This window comes from Larus michahellis, chromosome 6 (genome assembly GCF_964199755.1).
Source record: "Larus michahellis chromosome 6, bLarMic1.1, whole genome shotgun sequence".
Lineage (NCBI taxonomy): Eukaryota > Metazoa > Chordata > Aves > Charadriiformes > Laridae > Larus > Larus michahellis.
The window spans coordinates 2169976-2185985 of record NC_133901.1 but is presented as its reverse complement, the minus strand read 5'-3'; the positions used below and the strand labels follow the sequence as shown (position 1 = coordinate 2185985).

The 16010-nt window shown below is 39.4% G+C and overlaps 1 protein-coding gene across 2 annotated transcripts in view; it reads right to left on the bottom strand.

Moving 5' to 3' along the window:
- The window catches only part of GNB4 (G protein subunit beta 4), a 71610-nt gene that overhangs the window by 52036 nt on the left and 3564 nt on the right, over positions 1-16010 (bottom strand). The window contains exon 1 of one of the 2 annotated variants that reach the window (XM_074590364.1): positions 9354-9517. The exons of the other annotated variant lie outside the window; for it this stretch is intronic. The gene's annotated coding sequence lies outside the window, so the exon portion shown is untranslated. Of the gene's footprint in view, positions 1-9353; positions 9518-16010 lie in introns of those variants that run through there. 2 annotated transcript variants of the gene reach the window in all.

The window sequence follows — 16010 nt, the reverse complement described above, 5'->3', positions numbered from 1 at the left end:
CTATTAGAAACCCTAGCTTTACTTGAAACTCAAGTCTCAAAGTCCAGCCTTACCTAAATCTCATTGTCTGTGCGTCACCATAATTATTCATAGCTGCATTTCACTATTTAAAAGTTAGAATGCCTGAAAATAGAATTACTATTTGCTCTCAAAACAGTTGTTTTCCCCTTTACTACAAACTGAATGAAAACAAGCAGATACAAACGGACAGTTATAGTTTCAAGCTGATTAGATTTTATAAAGCCATTCAGAAAATTATCAAAAGTATATCCTGTGTTTCTCTAAGACCAAAAATATTACCCTCGATTCCGTAAGATTTCAGCTTTTTCTTGACAACCCCACTGCTCCTTTTGGATGGTTTTTAATCTTTTTTTAAATCTCTTTAATAGGCAAACTGAATCCTGCCTCCTGACAGCATACCAACATACCTAAAACAAGAAAGTATATGTGCAGAACGTTTCTTTTGCTACAAGCTGATCAAGGGCTTGATGAGAAAAACACATTCTCTTTGTAAAGTTGAAACACTAGCAAATATTGGTGCAATATATCTGCTTTATTATAAAGAAAATCCTCTTTAAGAAAGGGCTCTGAATTCAAATTCCCAATCCAAACTGTGCGTCACAGACTGAATTTCCTAGTCTGATAGCACTACCAAAATGCCTCCCAGAGACTAAATTCAGCCTTAATTGAGGTTTGTCTGGCCAGCAGAGAATTAAGGAAAGCCCGCAGCAGAGCCTAATGGCTCTACCAGCTTCTCTGCTAACTCCCATATTCCCTCCACATGGAAAGGAGCTGGGAAAAGGAGCATTCCTCAAAACCAAATGTTTAAGAGGAAGACGAAAGAATCCCCACCCCAAGTGGGCAATTCAGGAGTAGTCCAGCTCTAGACAGTATTTCTTTTTAACCTCCCTTGAATGCTAATGATTATAACTCTAAATTCCTAACTTGTTTTATGATGTTCTTACTACATTACATCATGCTACCCTGTGTATAAAAACAATGGAATGAAAGCCTCTAATTTTAGCTGTCATAAGTTAGAGAATAAATGGCAGCAGAAACTTTCACTTATAATTGCAGGATTTTAGGTAGCTACAAAAAAAGTTATCTTTTCCGTATGTGAACAAATGCTCACACCTTCAAGCAAAATTTCAGAAACAGAAGTTGTGTGTGCTTAAGAGTTAATGGCGAAGGTGTCACTATGCTCAGAAATAGAGCCGACTTTTCCATGTCACATTCAGCTTATTAATAACCCAATTATTTCTGTCGCAATGGCACATGTCTCTCTCCGCTTTTTGTTATTGTTATGCAACTAGAACAGCTTTCAGAATCACTTTTGGCTGAGCTTGAACAGGTAAACTATAAAATTCAGCTAGAATTGAGTTTTATGCTGAAATGCTGTTGCAATTCAATAGATGGATGTTGAGTGACATAGAGTATGCAATTATGCAAGAAGACTGTTTGCAACAAGCCATCTTGGAACTACTTCCATTTGTGAGAGGATTTTTTCACATCCTGAATCTGAATACATTAAAAAGCCTGTAATCAGTTAATAGAGTCAGATCTGCAATTCTTAATTCTGAATACCTTCTGTAACAAGATGAGCTTCTCAATTCTTGTGATTAACTTACAAACAAAGCCAAATGCAAGAAGCTGGTTCAGAAAAATCAATGCAGGGAATCATTGCCAGTTTTCTCATAAATATTTCTCCCTTAGAAACCACTGAAATTTACACTCTCTTTATCATGTGCTGTATAAGGCTATACGCAATTACAGCACTTCCTACATAAAATAATATAGATCTGGGTAAGATCTTGCATAAATGGATATAAAAACTATATGCAGCCTCCTGGCAAATTGCCAAAGCGGCCCTTATGCTTACAAAATAGTGCATCAATCGAATTTAATCTCTGTGCGTACACATGTATGACAATATTACCACAAAGCTCCTTTGTTTAGATGTGTATTTTCATGACCTTCAAGCTCAGGATAACGTATTTTTTATTCTATTCAGTATCTTCACACAAGGATATCTACAATCATTATAAAAAATCTCCAGTCGGAGGAGTGGGAAAAAAAAGGGACTTGAACTGCTCAGTTTCTAAATTAAGCTACATCTGAAGTTAAAAATAGCCTTTCCGCCTGAAGATGCTATGCTGCCTGAATTTAAATAGCCTGTTTCTTTCCCTGACAGATAACATTTATTGTGCTCTCTGCTGCAAAAAAAAATGTCTTCTATAAGGAGGCTACCTTTTTTTATAGTCAGTGTTCCAGCCAAGATGTTTATCCGTTTTCCCATAGATACATTTCTCAAATTTTACTAAATAGACCTAAAAATATGTATGTGTATATGTGTGACTTTTCCTAGCTCTTTGTGCATATTTTTCCGGGAAGATCTGTACTAAGAATACATTGCCTGAAATGCAGTCAGTTTTCTACAATACATGTCCTAGAAGTCCTTGTGCCCATCCCTACCAACCTCTCTTGTTTTCATTTACTTTCTTATGTATATAAAAAGGTATATATTTATAAATGTCATTCCTAGATGTTTCATTGCTGATTCTAGATAAAAAGAAATATTAAATGCAATGACTTGCACTATAGGTGAAATGGTTTACTTGCTGCTTTTCCCCAAAGCACTGCATGGAAAAGTGTAGAAGCCGTATCCTTTTTCTCCCTGGGCCTAACACAGAGCCAGCATCACCATATTCCATCTGTATTGCTACTGTCATCAGAGGTGAGTGGTCAGAATTAAGTTATGCAAGGCCTGCTTGTGCTACTCTCATAGAGTAACTCAGGCAATGGCTTTATATTGCACGCAGATTAGAAAGGTAAAAATTATTTTACTCCTTCCAGCCCCTTCTTGCCAAAGCAGGCTAGTTCTTTTTGTTAAAATTCTAGTGCTCCATCCTGTGTAGTTTTAAAGTTTCAAGCACTGCCTCCACGCTTGCCCGTGGGAAACTGTTAACTTTCTTCAATATTCATTCTAAATTTATTGAACCTTAATTTCACCATTTTACAAGAATTAAAATTAATCAGATTCAATTCTACATTTTTTAGGCAGGAAAATAAGAAAGGCATACTTCTAATGTACAAAAATGAAACTTGAATCTTGCTATATTGAGACAACCCTACTTTCCCCCTCCTTGTTAAATTGCGTATTTTATATGAGCACTCCCAAAGGAATAGCCCAGAAAGACTCAGGAATAAGTAAATGAAAGATGAGATGGATATAAGTACTCCTCTTACCCCCAGGCAAGACTTTCACATTGCAGTCAATTTGTGGACTAAAAGCCTGAAAGATCCCTGAAAGCTTTATAAGCATCAATAATATTTGCAATGATGTAAGCCAAAGGCAGTGATCTAAATTCTGCAGCCCCTAATTGAATAAAACACCCATTGAAGTCAATAGAAATTGCACTCAATTAAGCTGTACAGTATTTCAGGTCTATAGCATTTTACCTAATGTTACTACATAGCACCTACGAGTAGTTTTATTTGTACAGGGCAACGTTTGCAAGGTGCAAACCTCTGTGGAAGTAGACAGGACTGGAACACCCATATGTGGTTCAGTAGTTTCAGCTGAACCAAACTGCAGTCATCAATGAACACCACATGAAGACAGTATGCCCGTTCAGTTATCCAACACCACGTGAAGACAGAATGCCCGTTCGTTCAGTTTTCCAGGTGAAGTTCTAAGGCTACTTTGATGTGTAGCCCTGAAACAGCAAGGTCATAGGAGGACTGAATTTGACTCAAGTTTTACATAAAATGGAAAACAAAATCAAATTCCTGCAAAATTTCAGGTGCATGTCCACAGCCCGTAATACTCATAGTACTGTAATTTTTCTAAACAAGTTAACCCAAGCTACAGCCTCAGCTGTTAAACACAAATAAACAGGTACGCGCATGGCAGAGCTGTGTTATGTTAAACAGAATAGTTTATATAAGGTAAACCTGGGTCAGGATTTACAAGGCTCCTGGACTTCAGCAGCTGGAGTCCTTAGCTGTCACACCCCTCACTCAGCTTCATTACCGAGCACGTGAAACGAGAGCCACATGTGTTGCCAGTGAGGAACAGGAGAGGAATGCGAGTCGGTCTGCAGCTCTGGCACTGCAGATGGTTTGGTATCACTCCTGCTTCTGGGGAAGACAGGATCATGGCTGCCAGAAACCATTCGCATTGCGCTGTGTCAGAGCGCTTCACAAAAGCATGTAATAATGCATGTAATGAGTCTCCAGAATCATGTTTGTGAGGCCTGGAGAATGTTTCTCTTTCCAAATGTGAACTACTGAGTCATCCTGTTCATGAGAGACAGACTGTATTCTCTGCCCGGAGAGCTCCTTTGAATCACTATTACCACCAGATAACAGATGTTGCTCTCCAGGAAAGTTTTTCATACAAGCTCTTATAATCATACGGCTTATTTCAACTTGACCTTGTATCTACAGTAGAAAAACAAGATGAACTGGGGGATCTCAGAGGGCTGTGGGTTATAGTACTTTGCATATCTAAGTAACTAGGCCCTCAACAACATGACTCAAAACACTACACAAAAAATAACAGATAACGTCCATAGTCTTACAAGGTAAATACGACTTATTCACAGCTTACATATGGGAAGAAGCAAGCCCTAAATTGTTAATGGACTTCTCCAACACACATTAAATATGTAACAAATCAGGAATAAGTGATCCAATGTCCAAAAGCATCTGTGTTCCTTTGAAACTTAGATCCTACAGACACACAATGAAACTCAAGTTAAATCATTTGAAAATAGGTCTAAAAGTATAAACTGGAAGTTTTCAGTAAAGTGCTTTAAAATGCCTGTCTTTTTACAACCACTTCTTTTTTTAAACCACAAGACACTTTCTCTCTAATTATTTGTTCAAAGTGAACCTTACCATGCACTTTATAAGAGACGTTGAAAAGCACTGTAATACACACTAAATTTCAAACTTTCGTAACTATTCATACTTCTGGTCAAGTAACAGTAACTGTCCTTCTGCCTGTCTTTGTTGTGTTCCTGGATTGCCACTTTGGATGATAAAGCACATTTTCACCATTCTTCCAAAAATGCCAGAGAGTGGCAATTTGAAATGAAACGTCTATATTGTAATTGTCAGCGATATGGACAGTGGCATAGAATGCACCCTCAGCAAGTTTGCCGATGACACCAAGCTGTGTGGGGCGGCTGACATGCTGGAGGGAAGGGATGCCATCCAGAGGGACCTTGACAGGCTGGAGAGGTGGGCCCATGCCAACCACATGAAGTTCAACAAGACCAAGCGCAAGGTCCTCCATCTGGGATGGGGCAATCCCAAGCACCGATATAGGCTCGGTAGTGACTGGCTTGAGAGCAGCCCTGAAGAAAAGGACTTGGGGGTGCTGGTGGACGAGAGGCTCAACATCAGCCACCAGTGTGCACTAGCAGCCCACAAAGCCAATCGTATCCTGGGCTGCATCAGGAGAAGCGTGGCCAGCAGGTCAAGGGAGGTGATTCTCCCCCTCTACTCCACTCTGGTGAGACCCCACCTGGAGTACTGCATCCAGTTCTGGAGCCCCTACTACAAGAAAGATACGGACGTGCTGGAACGTGCCCAGAGAAGGGCCACGAGGATGATCAGAGGGATGGAGCACCTCTCCTATGAGGACAGACTGAGAGAGTTGGGGTTGTTCAGTCTGGAGAAAAGGCAGCTCCCAGGAGACCTTATAGTGGCCTACCAGTATCTTAAGGGGGCCTACAAGAAAGCTGGGGAGGGACTTCTTAGGATGTCGGGTAATGGTAGGACTAGAGGGAATGGATTAAAACTAGAGATGGGATGATTCAGACTGGATGTTAGGAAGACGTTCTTCACCATGACGGTGGTGAGACACTGGCACAGGTTGCCCAGAGAGGTGGTGGAAGCCCCGTCCCTGGAATTTTTTAGGGACAGGCTGGACGGGGCTCTGAGCAACCTGATCTAGTGGGAGGTGTCCCTGCCCATGGCAGGAGGGTTGGAACTAGATGATCTTTAAGATCCCTTCCAACCCTAACAATTCTATGATAACTATTCCTGTGCCTTCTGGTGCCACTTTAACTAAGTTCATGCAATTAAATTATTTCTCTAATGCCCTGAATACACGCATTTCATGATTTCACATCAGAGTTTTGGAGTTGTATCACCAGATCCCAGAAGTAATAGAGCTATGCTTATTCATAGCAGTGGACAGGCAGGCCCAGGTAATGTAATAACAGCTTGGATTCCAATCAGCAGCAACAAAATACAGAAGCACAGGGCTTTGGTTAGATAAAAATGAATTAGTAAATTTTTCATCAGATGGTCTCATTAATCACTACAGTCATGAATTAAAACTCACAGTATTCCTTTAAGAGAGATATTATTCATTTAAAAAAACAAAAACAACAACCTAAACCAACAAAACAACAACAAAGGTAATGCCAGATCATGGATAGATGACGCTTATTAGATAAAATAATCTACCAGGTCTCGGGAGAATTAACCTCTATAGCAAAGGCCATGGGTTAGGCTGAGCTGTCCAGTGCAGTGACAGTACTAATATTTTACCAATAATGATTTGCTTTGTCATACGCTATGTTTAGAAACTATTGTTCACTCAACAATTATTCACCTTCATTTATTTTTTGCCTTCTGCTTCTCAAGGGATGAGGACTTTGGGCTACTGAATGTTTTTATATATTCTTGCACTTGTCCAGCATGTCTGAATCTTTCCAGGATAAGCACTGCTTCTCTTTTGTCATCCTAACTTCTCTTCCCGTGAGTATCTCCTCATTTTCCAGCCTGCGCCATACTTTTCCATCCTGGTCTGAAGCCTGACTTTTCACCAGTGGATCAATTTGTACTGGTAATTCTTCCTCTTTTTTGCTACATATTCAAATGTAGAAGATAAAGAAACAACTGGAATTCACCACTCCAAAGTTTCCAGCAATAGCCATGGCATTAAAAGGGTTAAATTGCTCAAAAGCACTTATGCTGTGTTATGGGTATTTACCCATTTGCAGTAAATTACACATTTACAATATTTACCACATCCCAAACTTTAGTGTCTGTCTCTACCCAGCCTGTGTAGTGTCTGTCCTCCCCGGCTTACCACCCCAAACCCTGCACACCAGTTTCTCAAGATACTCCAGGACTCTTTGTACCCCGCTCCCTGGAGCTCTCTGGTACTTTGTTAGTTTACTGCACTCCCAGTACCGGCGCTGCTAAAACCACTTAGTCTCCCCTACCCTTACAGCTTTCCTTCATTACTCCCAGTCCATTTGCCTCCTGATTTCTCAGACTTGTTGCTGTAGAACTATCATCTCCTGCATCTCTCCTCAGAGCCACAAATACCTTGCCAGAATTGTTGACAGACATTATACTGTGAACAACTCACAATGCAGACTTCGTTCCCTTCTCCTCCTTTCAGCTTCCTTCTCTCTGTCCCACTGTCCAAAAGTAAACTATGTCCTCTGCATAATACAGTTACGGACCATTTTCAGGTTGGAAGGAGGGAGATGGAGAAGCAGATAAGACAGGAAAAAGGTGAACAGAAAGATAGAGACTGAGGCTTGCTACCCACCATCTTCTCCAGAAAGGTCTACCTCTGAATCTCTCATTTGAAAACCTACTTTACTAATTAACATAATGATGACAACCTTATTTAGTTGTCATCGTGTTATATTTCTGTCATAAGACACTACCCGGAATACAAAATTATCTTTTTGTGGTTTTGCTTCCCAGATTACTGAAAATGGTGGAATCCTGTGGAATGCTGATAAACTAGGAACGTTAGATAGTGATAAATTTTCTTTGAGCTTACTGATTAGTTTTCCTCCAGTGTAAGCATTTAACTATTATTCGTATCTTAAACTGCTTGAAAGTGATACCCAGAACAGAGATGTCAAAAAATCAGTAACAATTTTTAGAAAGAGGAAACAGGTCTACTTTCTGAACAAACATATTTTTCTCAACAGCCTGATGAAAAGATCATTTTTTCCTCAGACTAAAATTGTCACTCTCCATTCTCTTTTCTCTCATATGTATACATATCCAGAGTCACTGCTGTGCTCCAGTTGTTTTGATAATGCAAAGCTATCATAAACACATCTGAATACATAGTAACAGCTAAAATTCAGCAACTGGAATTTACCATGCAAAATTAAATGCCCTAACGGTATATTTCCATTGAGGAAAAGTGTGAGTCAAACTCACACTCTGTACGTCTTTGCAATAAGCAGGAAATAAATATATGTGCTTTATTCTGGTTACTATTATGCCATGCCCATCCCGACACGTGAGATTGCCAGGATGTGAAGCACGTGGAAGCTATACGTAGGTGCAAAAATATTAAGCAGGAAATAGTAACTTTGATGAGACAGTCACTATTTTGAACTTTGATATCTTAGCATTTCCACAAAACAAAACACAGGCACCTCGTCAATTGTCCCTTCCTCCCAGGAAGCCGGCACACAAACAGGGGACTTTACCAACAAACATGCCCTTGACTCAAAATAATTCCAATGTAGTTCACTTAAAACAACAACAACAAAAAACCCCACCGCAAACCCGCCACTTCAGTCATATGTCTCATAACCCAGATTACACGTAAATACTTCATAGAAACTTCGGAGGTCACTAGGAACTTCTGAATCGATGCTTTTTGCCTCCTTTCCTATGTATTATTTATGTGCCCGCACATGCAAAAGAACAAAATCTGGGCCATTCTGCGAGGCACTTATCACCACCAGCTTCCACCGATAGCATCAGTTCCAGAAAAACAATCTGCAGTCTGGAGGCTCAGTTTTCTTATTGCCCACAGGTGAGCAAAGAGTTAGCCTATGAACTTGCAAGTGTCCACTTAATAGACAAAATTTAAAAAAAACAGGAGTTCAACAGCTTACAGGATAGGGCTCAACTCTGGATTTTCAGTTTCCAGTTGATGTGGCCTATTATATACATACAGTACAATGAAGACTATTCAGAATTTCCCGTTTGCCTTAGAGGCAACCACAGTTAATGCTCTGTAATCTGCATTACAACACACTGTGGGTTTTTTTGTTTTTACTTAATTCTCCTGAAAATATTTTTGGGATGAGTGGATGTATATGGTGAATGTAGTGGTGAGAAAGGCTGTGGGATTCATAATTACAAAGCAAATAAAATCCTGACCTGCTGTAGATGCAGCACTACTAAGGTTTCATTGTTCAAATTAGGCAAAATCTCTCTGCTATTACTAATTTCAAGGTCAGCTACACACATAGCAAAAAAAAAAAATTGGTAATGATGCTCAATGTTTTGAATTAATCCAGACAGAGCCGTTAATAAAATAGAAAAGAAAAATCCTCACTTACCTCAACAGTTGTAAGCTGTTATTTCATACTCTGTAAACTTTCACTCCCTACTAACTAAACAAAAGTTCTGCAATCTTGATGCTAGAATAGCTCTCAAATACATACTGCAGAATACCAAAAAAGAGAAAGCCTATGTTGTCCTTACTAGCAGGCATCTCTCCAGGGATGATTGGTCATTACCCTGGCAACCCTCACAAATGGCAAATGACGTAAAGAGAGTGGGAAAAAAGCCACTGAGAGCAAAAAGCACTATATGCATTATAGATAGTTCTGAGAATCCATGCTCACATATGCATTAAATGGCTTCAGAGGAGCACAAGGGACCTTCCATTTTGCAGAGATGCCTGCCGAGGTGAATAAGAAACTTTCTAATTTTTTTTTAATCAAAACACAGGAGCATCTGTAAGTCTTTAATTGAAGCAAATTGGTTTCTGGTGATTTTAATAACTCAGACACTGTTTTTATTCTCTTTTTTTTTCAATTCTGTTAAAATTTCCCATTAAATTAGCTCACAGTGGTATTCAGACAAGAGTGGATGCATTTTTCATTATTCCTTTTCACTTTATTTATTGATATGTGAAGTTACTTATTATTACTTTTATTCAAATTAGCTCTCATACCCTCATTTTTCCCTAACAATGCATTTGTAAAAATTATACAAGTTCTTATGCTTATGTCATTAGAAATAAAAACATTAGCAGTTGTATTTAGTGTTGCCGATAACTATATTCTGCCTAAAGACGACATGATTCTAGCCAAACATCAGAGAACAAATTAAAAAGCATTTTGTTATTTTTGCAAAGCGTGCTCACAGTGAATTTGACCCCACTATGAAGTGTACATCACAGAGCTAGAGAAATGTGGGTGTGGTTAATTCTTCCACAATTAGATGGAAAAAAAAAATCACAAGCAAGATAAAAAGGAAATCTGCTTTCAGATTCTTTAGCATCTGCACCACCCTTCTTTACACTATTAAGTAAAACTGAAGGAATTCCGGGTACAAAACCCAAGAAAAGCATCTTCCACCCCTGCTTGCATATCTTACCAATTACAATTCAGGGTCAGGCATCCTTTAACTTGCTCTTCTTTGGACCTCAGGATTTCTGGATTCCTAAATGCACGTAAGCCAACTTCCAAAGAGCATATTGGAAAGCTTTAGCACTCAGATCATTTTATAAACTAAAGGAAGGGGCAATTCTCAGAGATGAAATAAGAAGAGCTAAGGAAGTATGCAAACCACGGTAGCTGCTCTAACCACTTAGCGATTATGGAAAAGTTGGATGGGAATGGCTCTACCACGACAACTGAGTTTTGTGCTGAACTGAGGAAAACAACGTTAGATGTATTTGAACTCTGCCCCCTCTCAAACCTGACGTGAAACAGAAGTAACCAGCAGCTGCAACTAGGATATTTCTGTACCTAACTACCTAAACTCAAATAGTTAAAACTTTAAGGAGTAAAATTTAGCCCTCATTGAAATTTAGATGCATTCAGCTTTGGTGTCCTTGAAGAAGAGGATAGACAGGCTTTAGAAGCCCAGCTTGTTCATACAAGAATAAGGGCAAGAAACTTTGCCAACTCCTGTAGTTAAAAAATTACATCCAGGTCATTCAAGAGCAAACAAACTATAAAGGTAGGACAAATCATCATATCAAACACAATGTACACCTTTCTACCAACGAAATTCTGTAGAAAATATAATTTTCTAAGTGTAACAGAAGGAAGACTCTGACCTGGCAATTGTACAAGAGACGTACATGCACTACTTCACCAAATAAAGAAGCTGACGTCAAAAACCAACTTTATCAGAACAGTTGCTCTGGAATAGTGAGATTTCCTTATGGATGTAGCAACACTTACAGTCCTCGGTTTCAGGGTGTGGCAAAGGCATGACATTGCACGATCAGCAGCAGGGCCCTGATTCTCCTCATGACTAGAGCAGTGAGCTGAGATTTAAGAAGACGCAAGTTGAATTCTCAGCTATACTACAGGCTATACTACTTGCTATACTACTGGCTTCTTGGATGAGTTCTCACAAAACACATCCCCATCTGTACAATGTGAATAAAGATTCTAATTCCTTAAAAAGTGCTTTCAGTGCTATCATTGAAAAAGTTTATATAAGAAAGGGCTTCATTTCTATTATTTTCAAAATCTACTATCTCCCTGCAATCAGGAAGATTACTGTACTGCCATACACTTGTATCATGACAATTTTCCAAAAAGGCTGAATGAGCCATTGCAAGTGACTGGATTTTATGACAAAACAAGTAATACACAAAAAGAATATTCAAAAGATAATGCTTCATTAGGTGTACTTTATTTATTTCCTGAAGACAACTCATTTTTAATTATTTAAACTCTGGCAACATCATACTAGCAAATGTTCTGATGGGTTATAATTGACAGAAATATCTTGATCTGAGTGAAGTGAAACCTCAGAATAACATTACCTCTGATATTACATTTTTCCCGACAGGAAGATAACAAGCACTACTTTGTTTTTAAAAACCACAGAAGGCAAAGTTCACCAATATGTAGATAGCCAATGCCTGCTCCATGCTTCCCACGAATCTTCCTCTTTGATGGTCCAAATCTAAGCATCTCATTTTTTCACAATTACCCTTTGTAGAAATTTAGATTCAGCTACAAACTTTCCACCTACCTTCCACTCATAACCACAACTGAACAAAAATCTTACCCTCAGTGTTCCCAAACTTGCTTCTTTAAGAAAAAATGCAGTCTGTCATGGACATATTTTGTATGAAATGTTAAGTGTAAGACCAGAAAGTATTTTCTAATATACAAAAACTTTGTGGTTTTGCAAAAAGATGGTCTTAATAAAACTTTCATCTTTTTGAATCATGCCCAACCCTACCAACTTGCTTTTGACTCAGCTTGTGCAATTGACTCATGTGAAAGTTCTGGGCAGCACAACGGGGACAAATCCAGTCAGTGAACGGGAAGAATGGGAAGACACTGGTGCAGAACTGCAGACAGGGAACAAGGCAATCTTAGGAAGAGGCACAATAACAGAATTTTACACTCATTTCACAATGTTGTGCATCAGCCATGCTGCTGAATCTAATATACGTAGTGCCTGATGGAAAAGTGGATTGCCAATCCTAAAGAATCCTTTCCATACACTGATAAAATTTTCCAATACATTAGAAAATTAAATTAAATATTGGTCAGTACATAGAAAAAAAAAAAGACTGGAGACAGAAATAATCAGATAAGTAAGTTACTACTGATGTTATTCTAAGTGATTCATCCGAAGAAAGGATCAGCTTAGTCAGTGGGAGTTAAAAGTCTTCAGAATTTTTCGGGACCAAATGATGGTGACACCTGCAGTCTCTCCTGAATTACTTTCAGAGCTGCTAGTTCAGATTAACCTTCAGCTACCAAGTCAACCAAACCACACTTTGGTACGTGGTACAGCCTCAGGATCCACACCACTAGAACTTCCAGTAAGCAACGTAGATTTTAAGTTCCTAAGACTGGCTATCCCTGTGCTAGCACCAGCAAGCGTGAAAGCGCTAGCTTCGAGAAACTGTTTGTACAACTTTGTTTAAGGCAGATCTAAGCAAGCCATTGAAAATAAGCAGCTTCTGAGAAATATAGCTTAAAAGGCCTGGTTTCCTCCAGTTGTGTTTCATGTTTGGATTCTTTTGTGTGTCTCAAAAGCAAAAATTTGTGATCCAAGCTCTTACTAGGATAAAGATATTAATGCAGTCTGTGTTCTAGATAGATTATCTGTTGTCAACTAATGTAATACAGCTTACACTGCAACCTTATCATCTGTGGAAGCAATCAAAAAGGTAGCACAAGCACAGTTTTCCTAAAAGCACTAGTTTAAAAATACCCGAGACTTGCTCACGTTAGCTCACCCCTACCACAAGCACTCCACGGTGCTTGACAGTTTTCTATCTCTGTTTTTCTTAATTGTTCAAAGAAAACAAATATCATGAGCGATAGTAAAACTCTCCCCCTAAAAGCCTTCGATAGTTAAAAGTTTCAAGAAATTAATAAAAACAAAATACCGAGACTATGATGGAGTGGTGCTCTTATATGCTGTTTACTTCCTGTGAGAAATAACATCCCTGACCACCCTCCTAGCCAGTATGCTCTATGTCATAGCTAATTTTCATATAAAGGAGTAAATAATGAAGACTACCCGCACACGTAAAGTGACATATAAATACTCAAGGAAAGATCATCACCTGCAGATCTTGTCAAGTTCTGCACTGTACCACATCTTTTCCTGACAACACTTGGAAACATTAGTTCCTCTCAGTTTCACTTGCAAGGAAGATGTCTCGGGCCTGATGCACCTCTTGGCTACAGTTCTGCTGCACTGAAATAGAAGACGCTATGCCAGCGTAAAAGCGGTCAGAGAGAAGAATCAGACTCCAAGATAACCCCATAAGTGGAAGAAAAAGGGATTGCAAATTTGTATGTGATATAAAAATGGGAATTCTTATAATAGTTATTAAAAATGCCATGAACTTATCTGTTACAGCAATTTCAATAATCATCAAATAATGCAAAGATGTTCTATACCACCCCAACGGCTTTTTAAAATGAAGCATACTAATACAGATGTGTGCTGATGCTGTAATTTAGGAGATGATACTTTTGAACAGTAGTAGCGTGACTGCCCTAGAATACAGATTTTCTGTGAATAAATATTCAGATAAAGCACTGCAATACTAAGCTTCCCTGAATAAATCAGTGTCTCCTGAATGAAAGCACACCCTTTTCTGCATCAGACTTCTTGCTGGAGTGCAATTGCATTGCTCTACATACTCATTTTGGACGATAAAGTGCACACTTGTCATAGTAATGACCTGAATGAATTCAGGAAAAAAAAAAAAACAAAAAAAACCCGACAATCTCTTTGCAAACATACCCATCCAGCAAATACACTATTATTTTTCCCTCACTGACCGACCATTTAATAATTAAGTTTATAACAATCTATTTTTTTGTGATACAGTAATACATAAATCTAGAAAATCAAGCTGATACCTTGTTTTTTTGAAACCCAGTAGAAATAATGCTACTCTAGTTTGTATTCCAAAACCACCTACATTGATGTTGATTGCCAGTGTCTCTGCCCCCTGCTTTGCCTATGCCCTGTCCTGGTAGTAGAACAAGCATTTTACAGAATAGACGTGGTGACACCAAAACGTCCCCTTCACAACAAACATTTCCAGATGCCAAGTGAAAGCAGCTTTCTATAATAAAACAGGTCAAGATTCTGAGCCTAACGGGGTTCCAAAAAGGTAACATAAAAGAGTGTCACAACTCCCATAAGATCATTGATTAGCCCACCCTTACAGCCGTACTCCCAAGACTGCCATATTTCACCCAAAAAAGAATGCATATGCAGAAATAGGGACTCACGGCTCTTCTCTCTCAGAGGAGCAGGTTAATCAGCAGGATTAACTTTTATCCTTTTGGATTCCTTACCCCTGGCTGCACAGAGCCGTGATTCTTAGCTGCATGGTATCACAGTTCAAAACTACTAGTGAGGAAACATAGCATCCTCCTTGAAAGCTGGGAATAGGAATTTGCAGCTCATCAGGCTGAAGACAGAGCATCTAACCAAGCAAAGGAGATCTGTACTCCATGCTACCTGTTCAGCTATTACAGTCAAATTTCCGTTCTAGCACAGGGGATCAAAATGCCTCATATAATGGTAAGGCTCAGCTGATACAAAGATCTTCTGTTTATCAGGCTAAGCTGGCTTCCCAACTGTAAGTAGCTTTGTTTGTACAGATGAGAGGTACTGAGCCAGGTCAGGTTTGGCCCAGCTGCCAAGCTAATAAGCCCTGCAAGAATCCAAAGTGACTACAGACCAAGCGCTAAGCCTGAAACAGTAAGTGCTGCCAGATCTGCGCCAAGTGAGACATATGTACACAAGAGACTCATTTGAGAAGAGCAATACAGGCACACTTAAGTTCTGGCCAGGGCTGGCTTAGCCCAGCAGAATTCTTACCTCAGAACCAGTCCCAGGCAAATGGTGCCGTACCACCTTCACACTTAATCTGTGTCTGTGAATTCATACTGTGCCTGAGCTAAACAAGGAAAGTGGTCAGGAACCCTCCAGTCTGGTTTCACAGGAACCACTTACGGTTCAGAACAAGAAAACAGCACTAATATTATGCGGGTTTTTTCCCCATTCTCCAGTGTATCTAGCCGCCATTATTCCAGCCAGAGTCAGCTGTAATCTCAGTATGCATTCTCCTCCCCCCTCACCCCCCGAAAACTAGTCAGGCCATCTATTGGTGATGGAAAGTTGACTGTGTATTAACAGCAAGAACCATCACTTCTTCCTTCAATCACGTTCTAAAATACGAGTCATGGATCTTTCACAAAAGGACAAGTTAAACACACCAGTTCCAAAAGAAGATTCTGGGACATATATCGCCATGACTACCTTACTGGAGTCACAGGCAGATTTCAGACATACCTCCTTTCCTCGGCATTTTCAACCACTAAGCCAAACGTCTTGTAGAGTGGTTACACTGTCACAAACCCAGTTTTAAGTTGTCCATCTTTAGTACATTTTAAATGAAACATAACTCAGTGCCTGGATTCCAGTCTGAGGTAAGAACCTAAGCGTCAGGTGTGGCAATGTTGAGGCCCCTT